Source organism: Oryctolagus cuniculus, chromosome 2, assembly GCF_051225735.1.
Source record: "Oryctolagus cuniculus isolate XC-2025 breed Fujian yellow rabbit chromosome 2, ASM5122573v1, whole genome shotgun sequence".
Classification (NCBI taxonomy): Eukaryota; Metazoa; Chordata; class Mammalia; order Lagomorpha; family Leporidae; genus Oryctolagus; species Oryctolagus cuniculus.
In genome coordinates this window covers 123,595,921-123,612,897 of record NC_142868.1, presented here as the reverse complement: position 1 = coordinate 123,612,897, position 16,977 = coordinate 123,595,921, and the positions used below count along the sequence as shown (strand labels likewise).

Here is a 16,977-nt window from a genome sequence, read left to right as displayed (position 1 = left end):
GGGGTCAGGGTGAGGAATGGGTTTCCATGTGAGATTCTGCATTACCAAACGGTTCTTCGGTGACATATGTGTAGAGATGCTTACCACTAAAAATGGGTCTAACACAATTTATGCTGCTGGCAGTTCTGTAACCACAGATGATTCATGTTAGATCTTTATGTTACACACATTTCATTTAGAAAATATATAAAAATTAAACAGCTATGAAAATACTTTCTGAAATTAGGAGTATTACCTGAATGCAAAACATCATTAACCTCAACATCTACATCACTGTCATCATCATCTACATCACTGTCAACCACATTATTATCATTGACATTTCCAGTTTCACAATGCAAGAGCAGATTGACGTTAAGCAAGTATTTGATGAATAAATAAATGAATGTAGTATATGCTCTGGGAGTAGGTGTCTTTTCTTTTCTTTTCTTTTCTTTTCTTTTCTTTTCTTTTCTTTTCTTTTCTTTTCTTTATGTGAGAGAGATCTGCTGGCTCATGCCTCAAATGCATTCAATGACTAACATTGCGCAGAGTTGAAGCCAGGAACTGGGATTTCAATCTAGGTCTCCCACATGGGTGGCAGGAATCTAACACCTTGAGTCATGACAACCATCTCCCAGGGTCTGCACACGCTGGAAGCTGGGTTCAGATGATAAAGCCAGGCATCCAAATGCAGGCATTCCAATGAGGAATGTGGCTGTCCTGACTGTGAAGCCAAGATGTCTGCCCCTGGGAATGAGAGATTTATTGCCAATTCTGAGGTTAATGATCTTAGAAATAGGGCCACAAGAAACATATGAATTTCTAATGCTGTCAGTAAAATTTTGATATCTTTAAAGACTTTCAATCATCAAAATAAATAACCATAACTGAGTAGCAAAAATACTGTCAACTAATTTGTTTAAAATGGCCAAGCCCCTCTCCACACAGTGTATTCTCCCTGCTTCTAGACATAATCCTCTCATTGAAAAAATTTATCTAGCCATTCCCCTTCTTCAAATCCTGTATGCCAGATATTTTATTCATTCATTCATTCCTCAAATATTTATTAGAAAAAAAATTAGATAAAACACCATAAAAGTAAAGGAGAAATGAGAGCAGAAGTACTGAAGTATAATTTCTTAGGGTATTAGAGACATGGGGGACAAAATGCCAGCCTGACCAGCTTATGCAGAGTGTCAGTGAGGTAAAACTTTAAGAAACAGGCTTGAAATGAAATAAGTACATTCAGACAAAGCCACTGAAGTTAACTCTCCTGACAGATCAGCCAGCAGAGCTGGTCCGACTCCACAACAAATAGGAGGCCAGATGGCATTTTTCATGAAAGACAATCACTTTTGGAATTTTCAAAACTCTCAATGTGAAGAAATTCAGATTTCTGGCAGTCAGCTGAGAGAGCAGTCTCCATGTTTTGTAATGGATGAACAAATGAATTGATGAATAAAAGTCTGGTCCTGGTAAAGAAAATGAGAATGAAAGGCTGCTCATAAGTGGACAGATGCCAGGTCTAAAAATAAAAATCAGAAGAACAAGAAGTAAGAAATCTGGTAGGAAAGCAAATAAAATAGAATGTGAATCCAGAAGTGCTTGTTTTAGGTAATTCACTAACTAATGGAGTGACCATGGATATATGGCTAAGCTGAACCTTGGATTCCTTCCAAGGTGAATAGTGGCAGGGTCCCTAATATACATTCCTGTATGTTGAGGGATAGATGAGGTAATGTATGTGTAAAAGTCCTTTGGAAGCAATTAATCATTGTACTTTTCTGGTATACCCTTTATAAGATTATTTTACCAACTTTATTTATTGAATTATTCACATATCATAAAAATGTTCTGTTTAGACAGTTCAATAATGTTTAGTATATTCAAAGAGCTACCCAGCCATCATCACAACTTTAGAAGACATTAATGACTCAAAAATAAAGGTCCTTGACAATTAGCAGTAATTCCTCAACCTTCCCCCAACTCACACACATATATGCTTCCCCAACCCCAGACCTAGGCAATGTAAATTCTGTTTCTAGAGATTGCTTAATCTGAACATTTCATGACAATGGATTTATATAATGTGTGGTCTTTTGTGATCAATTTTATTCATTCAGCATCACAGCATCATTTTCAAGATTTGTCCATGTTTTAGCATGGCTTGCCAAGGCATTCCTTTTGATTTTTTAACAGTGTTCAATTGTATAAATATGCTATATATTCTTTTATTTATTTGACAGATAGAGTTAGACAGTGAGAGAGAGAGAGACAGAGAGAAAGGTCTTCCTTCCATTGGTTCACCCCTCAAATGGCCGCTATGGCCGGCGCTGCATTGATCCGAAGCCAGGAGTCAGGTGCTTCCTCCTGGTCTCCCATGCGGGTGCAGGAGCCCAAGCACTTGGGCCATCCTCCACTGCCCTCCCGGGCCACAGCAGAGAGCTGGCCTGGAAGAGGAGCAGCCAGGACTAGAACCCAGAACCCATATGGGATGCCGGCACCGCAAGCAGAGGATTAACCAAGTGGGCCACGGCGCCGGCCCCAATACGCTATATTTTCTTTAGCCTCCTGCTAGTTGATGGATTTGATTTGTTTGCACTTTGGCTATTGTGAATAATGCTGTATGAATAGTTGTATACCAGCTGTAATGTGGACTTGTGTTGTAATTACTCTTGGGTACATTCATTGGGATAGAATTGCTGGATCATATAGTAATTCTATATTACTATTCTATAGTAACATATGTTAGCTTTTTAAAGAATTACTGATCTCTTCCAAACTATTGCATCATTTTACATTCACTCCAGCACTATATGAGGGATTCAATTTTTCTGATCCTCATCAATTGTTATCATCTTTCTTTTTGAGTATGACGATTTTTTCAAAGATTTATTCATTTATTTGAAAGGCAGAGTTAGGTAGAAGCAGAGAGAGAGAGAGAGAGAGAGAAAGTCTTCCATCTGCTGGTTCACTCCATAAATGGCTGCAACAGCCAGAGCTGGGCCGATCAGAAGCCAGAAGCCAGGAGCTTTTACAAGATCTCACACCTGAGTGCAGAGGCCCAAGGACTTGGACCATCCTCTGCTGCTTTCCCATGCACATTAGGAGGGAACTGCATTGGAAGTAGAGCAGCTAGGACTCCAACTGCCACCCATAGAGGATGGCAGTACTACAGGCAGCGGCTTTCACCCACTATGCCATAGCACACGGCCAGAGTATGATGATCTTGATGTGCATGCAGTGATACCTCATGTTCATTTTTATTTGTATTCCAAAACAGCTAATGATATTAATACCTTTTCACATACTTATTGACCAATTGTATATATTCTTTGGAGAAATGGCTACTCAGATGTTTCATTCATTTTAATGGAACTATTTACTGGTATTGAGGCACAGCTGGTTAAGCTGCTGCCTGTGAAGTTGGCATCCCATATGGGCACTATTTCAAGCTCTGGCTACTCCAGTTCCAATATGAGTTTTTAATTTTGATGAAGCCCAGTTTATTTTTCCTCTTGTCACTTGTGTTTTAGGTTTCACATGTTAAAAGGCCTTGCCAAACACAAGATTATAAAAATATTTTCTTCTGAGACAGGGATTATGGCACAGCAGCTTAAGTCAACACTTGGGACATTGCCTCCCACATTTGAGTACCTGGGATCCAATCCTTCCTTCACTTCCCATCCAGCTTCCTGCATGAGAATCTGAACCCCAGGAGGCAGCAGATGATGGCTCTAGTACTTAGGTACCTGACCCGACATGGGAGAACCTGATGCAGCACTTGGCTCCTGGTTCCTGGCTCCTGGCTCCTAGCTTTGACCTAACTAGCCCAAATTGTTGTGGGCATTTAGAGAGTGAATCAGCAGGTGGAAGATCAACGTATCTCTCTCTCTTTTTAATCTCTATCTCTAGGTTTGTCACTCCACCTTTCACACAAATAAATTATATAAATAATTATATAATTTTCCTTCTAATAACTTTAAAAATTTAACTCTTACATTTAAGTCTTCAATCCATTTCAAGTTAATTTTTGTCATTATGAGATATGATCTGACTTCATGCTTTTCCATGTGAATTTTTTTTGACAGGTAGAGTTAGACAGTGAAAGAAAGGTCTTCCTTTACTGTTGGTTCACTCCCCAAATGGCTGCTACAGCCGGCGCACTGCGCCGACCCAAAGCCAGAAGCCAGGCACTTCCTCCTGGTCTCCCATGCAGGTGCAGGGCCCAAGCACTTGGGCTATCCTCCTCTGCACTCCCGGGCCGCAGCAGAGAGCTGGACTGGAAGAGGAGCAACCAGGACAGAATTCGGCGCCCTGATCAGGACTAGAACCCAGGGTGCAGATACCGCAGACGGAGGATTAGCCTAGTGAGCCATGGCACCGGCCTTCCATGTGAATTTTTAATTGTTCCAGCACCATTTATTAAAAAGGACAGTCTTATTCCAATTAATTGTTTTGGCACTGTGTTCTTTCATTTTATATTACAATGAAATATCCAAGGCAAGATGACCTTACAATGAAAAAAGGTTTATTTAGCTCACAGTTCAGGGGGCAAAGTCCAAATGGCATTTTACAGATTTGCAAAGATCCCTTTGTCTATATTTCACAAAACATCACCTTCTTGCTGGCAGGGTCTGAAGTGGCATAGGGCATCACATGGCAAAAGACAGGAAGTAGACATATCATGTTTGGTTCTCTCTCCTTTCTTATAAAGCCATCAAGATCCAAAAATAGGGTTTCCACACTAAAGGCCTGATTCAATCCCAATCACCTCCCAAGGGACCTACCTCTAAGCATATAGTCAGGTTAAGTTTTCACCCTCTTAGTACTGTTGACATATGACTTCGGGGTTACACTCCTGCAAGACTCCGTGGGACAAATCATATTCAAATCACAACAGTTAATAGGTCAAAAATCAATACACTGCAATAGACAAAATTTGGAAACAACATAAATGTCTACCAATAGATGAATAGATAGAGAAAATGTCACATAGAGATATAATAACATATTTCAACCTTCAAAAAGAAGAAAATCTTGCAAAATCCAACAATGATGATCAACTCATAGGACAGTGCACTAAATGAAATAAGTCAGTTACAGAAGGACAAATGCTGCATACTCCCACTTATATAAGGTATCACGCTCATAGACAAAGTAGAAACATGGTTCCCAGGGCTGGAGGGAAGTTGTTACTCAATGAGAACAAAGTTTGTTATGAAAGATGGTGAAGCCATAGTGAGTTACTATACAACACTGTGCATACATTTAATGATAGAGTATTGAATGCTTAAAATGCTTTTAAAGAGGAAAATGTCATGATAAATGTTGTTACTACAGTAAAAAAATATTGGATCATATAATAAGGGCTTATATCTTTATGCCAGTACTATCTAATGCAATTTGTTGTGCTCAAGTTTTTAAGTTGGGAAGTATGAGTCTTCCAACTTTGTACAACTGACCTTCTATTCGCACAAATTCTACATCTATGGATTTAAGCAACCAGGATTGAAAACATTCCCCAAACATTGCATCTGAATTGAACACTACATACTTTTTTCATATCATCATACCCTAAGCAATACAGTATAACAATTACTTACATAGTATTTGCATTGCATTAGTATCTTAAGTAATCTAGAGATGATTTAAAGTATTTAGGAAGATGTGAATAAGTTATATGCAACTGCTATACCATTTTGTATGAAGGACTTGAACATACACAAATGTCGATATCCACAGGAATCCTGGAACCAATCTTCCATGGAAACCAAGGGACAATTGTGTTGCTTTTTTTGCTCCCAGCAAAACTGAATTTTGTAATATTGGGCAGTCTGGTGACCTCTTACCTCTTTGCATGGAAACCAAGGGACAATTGTGTTGTACTTTTGTCAAGTCTGCTTTGACTACCCAGGCCCCTTGTAGTTCCATATAAAATTTTAGAATCACCTTGTTAATTTCTTCAAAAACTATGATTAAAACCTTAATAGGGGCCAGTGCCGTGGCATAGCAGGTAAAGCTGCCACCTGTGGTGTTTTGGCATTCCATCAGGGCTACAGTTCAAGTCCCAACTGCTCCACTTCCAATCGAGCTCTCTGCTATGACCTGGGAAAGCAGGAGAAGATGGCCCAAGTCCTTGGGCCCCTGCACCCATGTGGGAGACCCAGAAGAAGCTCCTGGCTCTTGGTTTCAGATAGGCTCAGCTCCAACCACTGTGGCCATCTGGGAAGTGAACCTGCAGATGGAAGAACTCTCATTTTCTCTCTCTCTCTCTCTCTTGCTCTCTCGCTCTTGCTCTCTCTTTCTCTCTCGCTCTCTCTCTCTCTCTCTCCTTCCCTCTCCCTCTCCCTTTCCATTTGCCTCTCTGTAACTCTGCCTTTCAAATAAATAAATAAATATTTAATAAAAAAAAACTTTCTAGGGATTGTATTGAATCTGCTGATCAATTTAAGAAGGATTTCTATCTTAATAAAATTAAATCTCCTCTTTCATAAATGTAAATACTGTTCCATTTATTTATGATTTCTTTAATTTCATTTACCAATGTTTTGTAGCTTTCAAAATCAAATCTTAACACTTATTTAGATAATTTACTCTTGAATACTTTATTTTTATTTATGTTATAGTAAATTGAATTGTTTTCTTAATTTCATCTGCACATTATTCATCGCAAGTGTGTGCAAATAAAGTTGATGTTTTTATATTCATCTCATATTCTGCCACCATCTTGAATTTGTTTATTAATTTTAGCATTTTTAATGGATTACTTAGGATTTCCATGTGCAACTAGAATTTTAGTTCTTCCTTCCCAATGCATATTCCTTTAGTTTTTTTTTTCTTTTTTTCTTTTTTTTTTCTTTTTTGACAGGCAGAGTGAACAGTGAGAGAGAGAGAGACAGAGAGAAAGGTCTTCCTTTACCGTTGGTTCACGCTCCAATGGCTGCTGCGACAGGCGCGCTGCCCTGATCCGAAGCCAGGAGCCAGGTGCTTCTCCCAGTCTCCCATGGGGTGCAGGGCCCAAGCACTTGGGCCATCCTCCACTACACTCATGGGCCAGAGCAGAGAGCTGGCCTGGAAGAGGGGCAACCAGGACAGAATCCGGCACCCTGCCGGGGACTAGAACCCGGTGTGCTGGCGCTGCAGGTGAAGGATTAGCCTATTGAGCTGTGGCGCCAGCTAGTTTCTTTTTCTCCTGGAACTGTTCTGGTTAAAATTTTCAGTAATGTAAAAAATAAGTGAAAAGAAATGATATTCTTTCTTTTTCTTTAGTTTTATAGGAAACAATCCAGGTTTTCACAGGTAAGTATGATATAAGATATGGAGGTTTTTTTGTTAGTGTTTTTTGTATTGTTTTGTTTTCTAGATGCTGTTAATCAACTTAAAGATTCTCCTCTCTTTTTTTTTAATATTTCAATATGAAAACATATTGGACTTTCTGAAAACCTTTTTTATATCCAATGAGTCAAGGCTGTTGATTTTGACTTTTATTCCATTAGTAAGGTTTATATATTAACCAATTTGGGGATGTTAAACAGCCTTGCAATTCTTGAGATAAAATCCACTTGGTCATGGTCTATAACCCTGCTTATATACAGACAGTCCCCAACTTACAGTGGTTTGACTTTGGGAATTTTTTCACTTTACAATAGTGCAAATGCAATACATATTTAGCTGTCATCATATAATGAATTTTGAACTTTGATCTTTCCTTGGTCTAGTGATATGTGGTATGATTCATCCTCTCTCTCTCTCTCTCTCTCTCTCTCTCTCAGGCTGGACAGTAGCAGCAGGCCTCAAGTTTCAGTCACTTGGCAATTATAGGCCAACTTGTTGCATGGATCGAGTTGTCTGCTTGGAGGGGTACTGTCTGCCACCATCCCCACTTATTCACTCATTAGGTTGCTCACTTTCCCCCTTAGGCTTCTCTACCATGATCTTACAGCCTTCAAGCTCTGCAGTTCTGGGAGTCTGTGGTTCTCTGATTCCTATAAAATACATCTCAAGCAAAGATAGCCCACATGTCTGTCTAGCTGAATATCACCTCCACTATGTTATCTCAGGCTCAGCTAACTTTTCCATTTCCCTATTGTGACTTTACACCACTTCTTCCTTTAGCCTGGGATATTGCTTCTTAGTAATGAAATTCTAGACCCTTTGCCTGTCATCTGGGTATTCTCTATTTCTCCCCTAAGCTAAATGGCCTGGCTTCTGCCCAGCAGGGCACAAGAAGGGGGAAGTGACCAGCCCAACTTCCCTGGCTCCCTTCCAGAATAAATCCCTCTGCTCTCTCTTTATATGTTCATGCCATAAACTGCAGGGGAGGAAATAAGTCAACAAATGGTGTCTATTTTATTTCTGAAGAAACAGTATTGACACTGGCTGCTGTTCTGTAGCAAAAAGGAAACAGAGATCCCATCAAGGGCAAATAGCAGCCAGTGCAAACAGACAGAGCCCTAGGAACAGCCCTGTCCAGGGAGCAGCTGGGGGAAGGTGAGATGACTTTGGAGCAGGCAGGCAGGAAGAGGTCATGCTGAAACCAAGATGAGAGTTCCAAGAGCACTGTCTACTTTTAAAAATAGTCTGGATGGTAAGAGTTTTAGGAACATCCGGGTAAAAGCAGAAGAGTGAAAAGCACACCAAAACAGTTATCACAATAAGAGGACATAAAGACATCAGGCAGAGGCCTTTTTAAGGGAGACTGAAATGCCCATTCTCTAAGGCAAGACATGTCCAAGATGGCATGGTGTATAGTGATGCATGAAGGAAGGCACTCTTGCTGTACACCGGGCTTGCTCTCTAGCAGGGGAGCTGGATACGCAGGCTAATGAACTCAACACAACGTGACATGCCATGAAGGTGTCAGAGTCTTACAGCAACAGTCAGTGGGATGGAAGGATTTTAGACCTACATGATAAGTGTAGGCGAGGAAACAGGCTCACTCCACAAGTTCCAGCTCAGACCTGATTCTGGCTCTCAGCTAAACTGCAATGCCTCTTAGGTCGGTTTCTGCTCAAAGGGGCTGTTTTACTGTTCAGCAGTTTTCTTATTTCTCTTTCCTGAGTTTTAAAGGAAAGTGAATTGTAGGCTAAGAAAATCCAGATCAGCAAATGGGTCTGTTGTTGACACTGTCATATTAAGGCAGTTTTCCATGCTCTTCTACTGGTTGAGTAGAAAGTAATAAGGGCTCTGGAATGCCACCACTTGGATTCAAATGCCAGGTTCACCATTAATTTCCATACATTATTAATCTCCATACATTATTAATTAGCTCATGAGGTTGTGTAAGAATTAAATAAGGTGCTATATGTATGGACCTAGGACAGTGTCTGGGACATGATGTCCCTCAATACCTTTTAGCTGTTACTTTTTTTTTTTTTTTGCACTAGAATGTAAGCCCCTGAAGGTAGAATTTTAATGTTTTGTGCCAGTGCTATTAGTCTAGTCCTTAGGAAAATGTCAGGCAATACACACTCTCAATAAATATTTGTTGAATGAAAAAAAAAAAGACATCAGGCAAAGTCTACGATGATGTGATAGATTATGAGATACAAAGCATACCCATGAGAAGTACAAGAAGTAGGCACAGTTTGGGGTTGTTTTAAAAACAGATTTGGCTTACAACTAAAGCCCCAGGATCACACATCCTCTATGAGAAACTGGCAGATAGAGATACCTAATGGTATAATCCTCCCAACCGGAAGAATGGCTGGTTAGGCAGATCCAGTGCCTATGTGGGACTGGATATATGGGCAGGTTGGAGGCTGCTGCCATCAGCCCAGAGGTACTCACTTTTAAGTTACTCACTTTGATCATGAAGCCCAGAGTATCCTACACTAGATTTTTGTACAGACTTGCTCTAGCCAAGTAAGGTATTGCTAACATTAGGGTCCATATGGGTTTGCTTTAGTATGGGTAGCCAGATGGAGCTGTGAACTCCCAAACAGTCAGTTCACTAGGGAGGTAGGTCAAAATTCTGCAAGAGGAATCCTACCATGTGACCTGTAAGTCACACATACTGAAAGCCTGTGTTTTCCAAGGATGGTTCAGAGAGATGCTTTGACTGGCAACCAGGCTCTCTGGTTCCCTCTGCTCTTGAAGGTTTTGCCAGTCTATGCGCCTGCCAAGCAAAGAGCTCCAGGAAACTGGAAGCACAACTTCCCTAAGGCTTCTCTTAAGATACTTCCCATCCTCTGCACACAGCCTTGAACTCTGTGACATCCTGCTCCATGGTTTGCCAGAGCCACCATGTAGATGTGCAAAATGAAGATGCAATTTCCTCTTGCATCTTATATGAGAAAAGGATGTCAGGAAAGAAAAATGATTCAAGGAAAGAGGAGAGCTGAGTGAGAGAGAATAAATTTAGCAAACATATGTTGGGTGCCCATCAGGTGCCAAGCTCTAGAGGTGCTAAGGTTACAAAGATGAGTTAAATACAAATCCTTCTGCCCCAGGTATGTCAAGAGGGAAATTCAGGTGCACATATAATGATCATTCCATTATATGATGAGGACTAAAGAAGAAGTGGGACTTAGGTCTTCCAGGGCAGTGAGGGTGGGAATGAAGGGATCCACCAGGGGAGAAGTAATGAGGATGGGAACCTTTGCAGAGAAAGCCCCATTTGAGATGACCCTTAAAAGAGAACAATAAGCTCAGCTGGGGAGGGAAGGACAGAGAGGAGGACAGGGCATTCCAAGCAGGAGCAGAGGCATACAGAAAGGAACAAAAGCCTGAAAAGATGGGGCCGGCACCGCAGTGTAGTAGGTTAATCCTCTGCCTGTGGCACTGGCATCCCATATGGGCGCCGGTTCTAGTCCCGGTTGCTCCTCTTCCAATCCAGCTCTCTGCTGTGGCCTGGGAAATCAGTGGAGGATGGCCCAAGTGCTTGGGCCCCTGCACCCGTATGGGAGGCCAGGAAGAAGCACCTGGCTCCTGGTTTCGGATCGGCGCAGCTCCCGCTGTTGCAGCCATTTGGGGAGTGAACCAATGGACGGAAGACCTTTCTCTGTCTCTCCCTCTCACTGTCTGTAACTCTACCTCTCAAATAAATAAATGAAATCTTTTAAAAAAAAAGTCTGAAAAGATTCCCAGGCCAGAATGAAAAATACATAATTTCTTGTGTACTGTTAGTTAGGGAGTGTTGCTAAGCCTCAACTCAGCATAAATTCTGTGACCTCTTAAACTTTGCATACTTCCCAAACTAATTTGATACAAATCCCTCCCCAAACTGATCTTGCCATTTTGTTCTTCTCATGAATATGATCCCAGCCCCTAATTTCCTAAATGGAATTTGGCTTATCCTTATATCCCTCCTGATTTGTCATCCATCCTCTCAAGTTGTACAGTTTTCCCAGCCTCTTACCTGTTAAACCTCCCCTTCCATCTCACCACCTGTACGGTTATGATGTAGCTCTGAGCTACATCTTTTCCTCCAATAGCTTCCCAGAGCCTGTGCTAAATTCAATCCAGCATTTTTAAAATTATTTATTTATGTTTTTATTTGAAAGACAGAGCAATACAACAAAGAGGGGAAAAAGAGAGAAAAAGAATAAAGGGGAGAGAAAGAGAGAGAGAGAGAGGTCTTCCATATGCTGGTTTACTTCTGAAATGGCTGGCAAACCCTGGGCTCGTCCAGGCTGAAGTCAGGGGTCTGGAACTCCATCCTGGTCTCTTATATGGGTGGCAGGGGCCCAAGCTTTTGGGCCATCTACTGCTGCCTTTCCAGGTACATTAGCAGGGAGCTGGACTCAAACAGGCCCTCTGATATGAGGGTGCCAGTCACAAGTGGTGACTTAACCTGCTGCACTCAATGCCAGCCCCTCAATCCACCTTCTGCAGAGAACCCTCAGTAATCTTAAAGACAAGCATCTAGAGTGTCTCCTCTAGACTTAATGCTCCAACCCCCTGGCACCTAGTTTTCAAGAGAGATGAGATACAACTGCTTAACTTACTACAAAAGACCATTAATCATCAGATCCTCTTGTCCACTAGAGCCACTTTACCAATCTCTCCTACCCCCATTTGCATCTAATGCTACAGAACTGCTGGAAATTTAAAAGACCAGAGCCCTTCTTATTGCTGTGCCTCTACCCAGAATTCCTTCCATACTTCACCATCCAGAAAACTCTTGATATGTCTTTGAAAAGAAGCTCAGTTTTGTTTTGTTTTGTTTTGTTTTTATCTGTAGCAAACCATTCCTGAAATTATAGTCCGGGTTTGATCCCTTTAGCATTTAGTCACATTGTCCTGTAATCAATGACTTCATAAATTGACTATCTTTCTCACAAGGCTAGAAATTGCAGATCCAGTAACCTATCAACTGAGTGTCCTCTATACCTAACACAGTGCCTGAGACTAGCAGGGCACAATTGTTGAATTAATAAATGAAATGTTTGAGTAAATGAATGGCTCACCCGTTTCCCCATCAGTCAATCTACTGCTCCCCGGTGTCTCTGGCTGAATTATTTATTAGTGTAAACTTACTCTGGGACATTCACAGGGAACTTAGATAGCTATCTGAATCAAATAAAATCAAATTACTAATCAATTTATTCACTTCTGTAAAATTAGGAGCATGTGAATGAATATGGATGAACATGTGTAATTACAGAACTTACGCATATAGATTATCTGGCAGGGTTCCTGCTGCTGTGATCATAACAGCTAGGTGTGTATTTTCACTTCCCCTCACTGTAAATCTGCCTCTGGGGAATCCTACTCCAAAAGCAAAGAAGACTTTCCCCATTGGTATGACTTATTCATTGCCTGTTCTTTGATAATCTGCTCTCAAAAACATCAGAATTCTCCAGCGGCATTCCTGGGTGAGATAGAGTTGTGGGATTAGGCAACATAAAGTATGATATTATAGGCTTTGAGATTTCATCATATCCTCTGGAAGCTAAATGTTGCTCTCATTGGTCTTCTTTTCAAAGGATTAGTTGACAACACTTACTAAATTTTCCAATCTTTCGATTTTCAAAGAGAAGTCAGAAAAGAATTTTTTCCCTTAATCGTCACACAGAGGCTGGAATTAGTAAATTCTATTTCTAAGAAAGCTCCCCTGAAACTCACATTATGTGTTAAAGCTTAATGAGGGCCATTCATCCACCATTGCACTGCAGTTCATGCTTGCTGTGATCTCCAGACCACAGGCAGGATTATAGGCGAATCTATTAGAGCGATGGCAAGAGTCTTTAGAACGTATGTGTCCTAGGTGCCGGGAAAGGATGTCTGCAACCCGCTCAGAAGGCAATAATATGAAAAGGATAGGGGCCAGTGCTGTGGCACAGCAGGTTAAAGCCCCAGTCTGCAGTGCCAGCATCCCATATGGGCGCTGCTTTGAGTCCTGACTGCTCCACTTCCTATCCAGCTCTCTGCTATGGCCTGGGAAAGCAGCAGACGATAGCCCAAGCCCTTGGGCCCCTGTACCCATGTGGGAGACCTGAAGAAGCTCCTGGCTCCTGGCTTTGGATTGGCACAGCTCTGGCCATTGTGGCCAATTGGGGAGTGAACCAGCAGATGGAAGACCTCTTTCTTTCTCTCTCTCTCTCTCTCTCTCTCTCTCTCTTTCCCTGCCTTTGCCTCTCTGTGACTCTGCCTTTCAAATAAATAATCTTTTTTTTAAAAAAAAAGGATTGGCCTTCAAAATTAAATATACTGATTCAAATCTGAGCATCGCTGTTTACTAGTTATAAAACTCCATCAAATTAATTAAACTCCTGAACTTCTGCTTCCTAATGTGTAAGTCAGAGTAAATGATATATACTTCGTAAACTGGTTAAAGGATTAAGTACAATAGCATATTTAGAACAACTAGCAAAATTTGTGATATTTGGTAAGTCACTAGTGATAGTCTCTTCCTCTCTCTATCTCAGTTATGGAGATTACTAACATAATGGAGAGTTGTTTTCTAATGGGTACAGAGGAACAAAAGCATGCTAGATAAGTAAGTAGTAAGTATGTATTCATTAGAGAGCCTATAGTTAATAAAAGAGTTATGTACACTGCAAAATTTGTTAGAGCATGGATTTTTTTAAAGTTATTTATTTGAGAGGTAGAGTTACAGACAGAGAGGGAGAAACAGAGAGAGAGAAAGGTCTTCCAAACACTGCTTCACTCCCCAGATGGTTGCAATGCCTGGAGCTAGGCCAATTGGAAGGCAGGAACCAGGAGCTTCTTCTGGTTCTCCCATGTAGGTACAGAAGCCCAAGAATTTCAGCCATCCTCCACTGCTTTCCCAGGCCATCAGCAGAGAGCTGGATTAGAAGAGGAGCAGAGGGGCCATGAACTGGCACTCATGTGGGATGCTGGTGATGCAGGCAGATATCCAACATACTATGCCACAGCACCAGCCCCTGGAGTATGGATCTTATGTTAAATATTTTTACCATACGGGCCAGCACCGCGGCTCACTAGGCTAATCCTCCACCTTGCGGCGCAGGCACAACAGGTTCTAGTCCCGGTCAGGGCACCGGATTCTGTCCCGGTTGCCCCTCTTCCAGGCCAGCTCTCTGCTGTGGCCAGGGAGTGCAGTGGAGGATGGCCCAAGTACTTGGGCCCTGCACCCCATGGGAGACCAGGAGAAGTACCTGGCTCCTGCCATCGGATCAGCGCGGTGTGCCAGCCGCAGTCGCGGCAGCCATTGGAGGGTGAACCAACGGCAAAGGAAGACCTTTCTCTCTGTCTCTCTCTCTCACTGTCCACTCTGCCTGTCAAAAATATATATATATATTTTTTTGTTACCATACACATACATGCACACAAAAAAATACACAAGAAAACATTGCCAAGTGATGGATATGATGAATACGTTTATTACCTTGATTGTGGTGATAGTATTGGGTTATTTGCATACACTAAAACTTATCAAAATATATACCTTAAATTTGTGATATTGTTTGTATATCAATTATATCTCAAAAAAATTTTACTTACAAAAAGAAGAAAGAAAGAAAGAAAGAAAGAAAGAAAGAAAGAAAGAAAGAAAGAAAGAAAGAAAGAAAGAAAGAAAGAAAGAAAGAAAGAAAAGAGTCATGAGTGGCGTTTTGGCCTAGCAGTTAAGATGCCTGCATTCCACATCAGGGTGCCTGGGTTCAACTCTCAGCTTTGAATCCTGGTTTTAACGTCCTGCTAATGTGCACCCTGAGAGGAAGCAGTGATAGTTCAAGTAGTTGGGTTCCTGCCAGTCAGCCAGAAGACCTGGTTTGAATTACCAGCTCCTGGCTTTGCCCCCAAGCACCCATACTGGATTGCAGGCATTTTAGAAGTGAACCAGTGGACAGGACTTTCTCTCTCTCTCTCTCACACACATATATATATATATATATGATTTTTAAAATTAATTTTAAAAAGAAGACATAACTTTGGTAAGTCACTGATTGAATCTCCAAATACCCAAAACATAGATTAGATTATTCATTGAGAGAAGTTACACTAAAATGTAGTCTGATACAGAATATCAAAGCTTCCACACAAAAATCAGGTAAAACTGGTGAGCATCAGGCAATTAGTCTTTAAGAAAATGTATGACATCCTCTTCCTGGATTACAAACACTCTTCAGTTCTGAGCTGAATGACAGACAATCCTACAGTAGACTCATGCTTGCAAAGGTAAAGAATACTTATGATTCCTGACCTCCTAATTTAGTTATTAAAGGTTAACAGAAATGCAAACAAGAACCCGGATACTGCAAGTTTACTATAGATTGACATTTAGTATTCTGCTAAGTTTCTTTGCTTTGCAATTCTTGCCAATCCTGTGAAGATCCTGATGTCAATTAACCCACATAGACCTTCAGTAATACAATAAGAAAAAACTGCCAATGCATCATGAGTGCTGTTGTCTTCAGTAGATCATGGTTTTAATTATCTAACATTATTGGTTTTCAGTTTTGGAACATTACGAGTTTTATTTCATCATTCACAATTATATTTGTTGTGGGCTATTTTTAAAATCTACCATGCACAGTGTTGTTAAACATATTACCAGGAGATTTGCTGATTACTTTGAAATAACTAGATTTGGGGTTATAAATATTTTTGCAAGTAAAACATGAAGCATCATAGCTGACCATCATTACTGGTTAATAGGTGGGTAAATAATTTCCCCCAAAATTTGCTCCTATGCTAAATTTCTTTACAGTTAAACAAAGGATTTTTTTCTCCTTTTAAAAGTGAGTAAAACAAAAAGGTCTTTATTATATTTTTTCTCATGTAAGTGAAATTCTGACAAAAGCATCTAACAGCTGCTGGTCAATAGGATGCCCATTATCTCTTGAAATACCTAGGACACTTCATCTCCTCTTCAGGTTGAGTTAATTTCTCAAGGGTTCCTGATGAGTTTATTTTTCTGTTCAGGGAGCAATTATTCAATTCCATGATTTACAGAATCCTGGTCTGAATGAGAAAACATTATCTATGGCCCTGGACCTCCCCTTGCAGTATAAACCTGCTAGATTTATAGTTCATCAGGTGACCATTTAAAAGCCCAGCAAGAAGTGTCATAGGACTGATAGCTATTGCTCCAACACAAACTTGAGAAATTGTAGATATACATCAGTCAGCCCCAGAAGAGGATGCATGGTTAAACACCCTTTCAACTCAAGTGTCTCTTAGGGTTTTGGTATGTGTGAGTCTGTAATTCAGTAATGAAGTGTTCCCTCAGTAGAGGGATACAATCTAGGATATATTGAATTGCCATTGGCAAATCCCATAGCAAAAAAAGAAAGAGCACTATGACACCTTCACAAGGACTGAAGGCTTCTAGTCTGTCATAAAATCAGTGGCTGTTACAGCTAGAAGGAACCACAGAGTTTATTTAATTTATTTCATCTAAATCTCTTTATGAAAAAAAAAAAAAGCTGGAGATCAACAACCAAGGAAAGTGAAACAATCTAGCTGATTCATAACTGAAGTTAGTAAATTGTTCAATCACCTTTTCCATCCTCTATTTAACATACAAAACACCATTCCGACATCCCTGCTTAACTTTTATGT

General features: G+C 40.7%; 1 long non-coding RNA gene across 1 annotated transcript in view; it reads right to left on the bottom strand.

Moving 5' to 3' along the window:
• Positions 1 to 420: 420 nt before the first annotated feature.
• Positions 421 to 16,977, bottom strand: part of LOC149128036 (uncharacterized) — a 196,368-nt gene continuing 179,811 nt past the window's right edge. The window contains exon 3 of the long non-coding RNA XR_016229261.1: positions 421 to 729. This is a non-coding gene — a long non-coding RNA (uncharacterized LOC149128036). The remainder of the gene's footprint in view (positions 730 to 16,977) is intronic.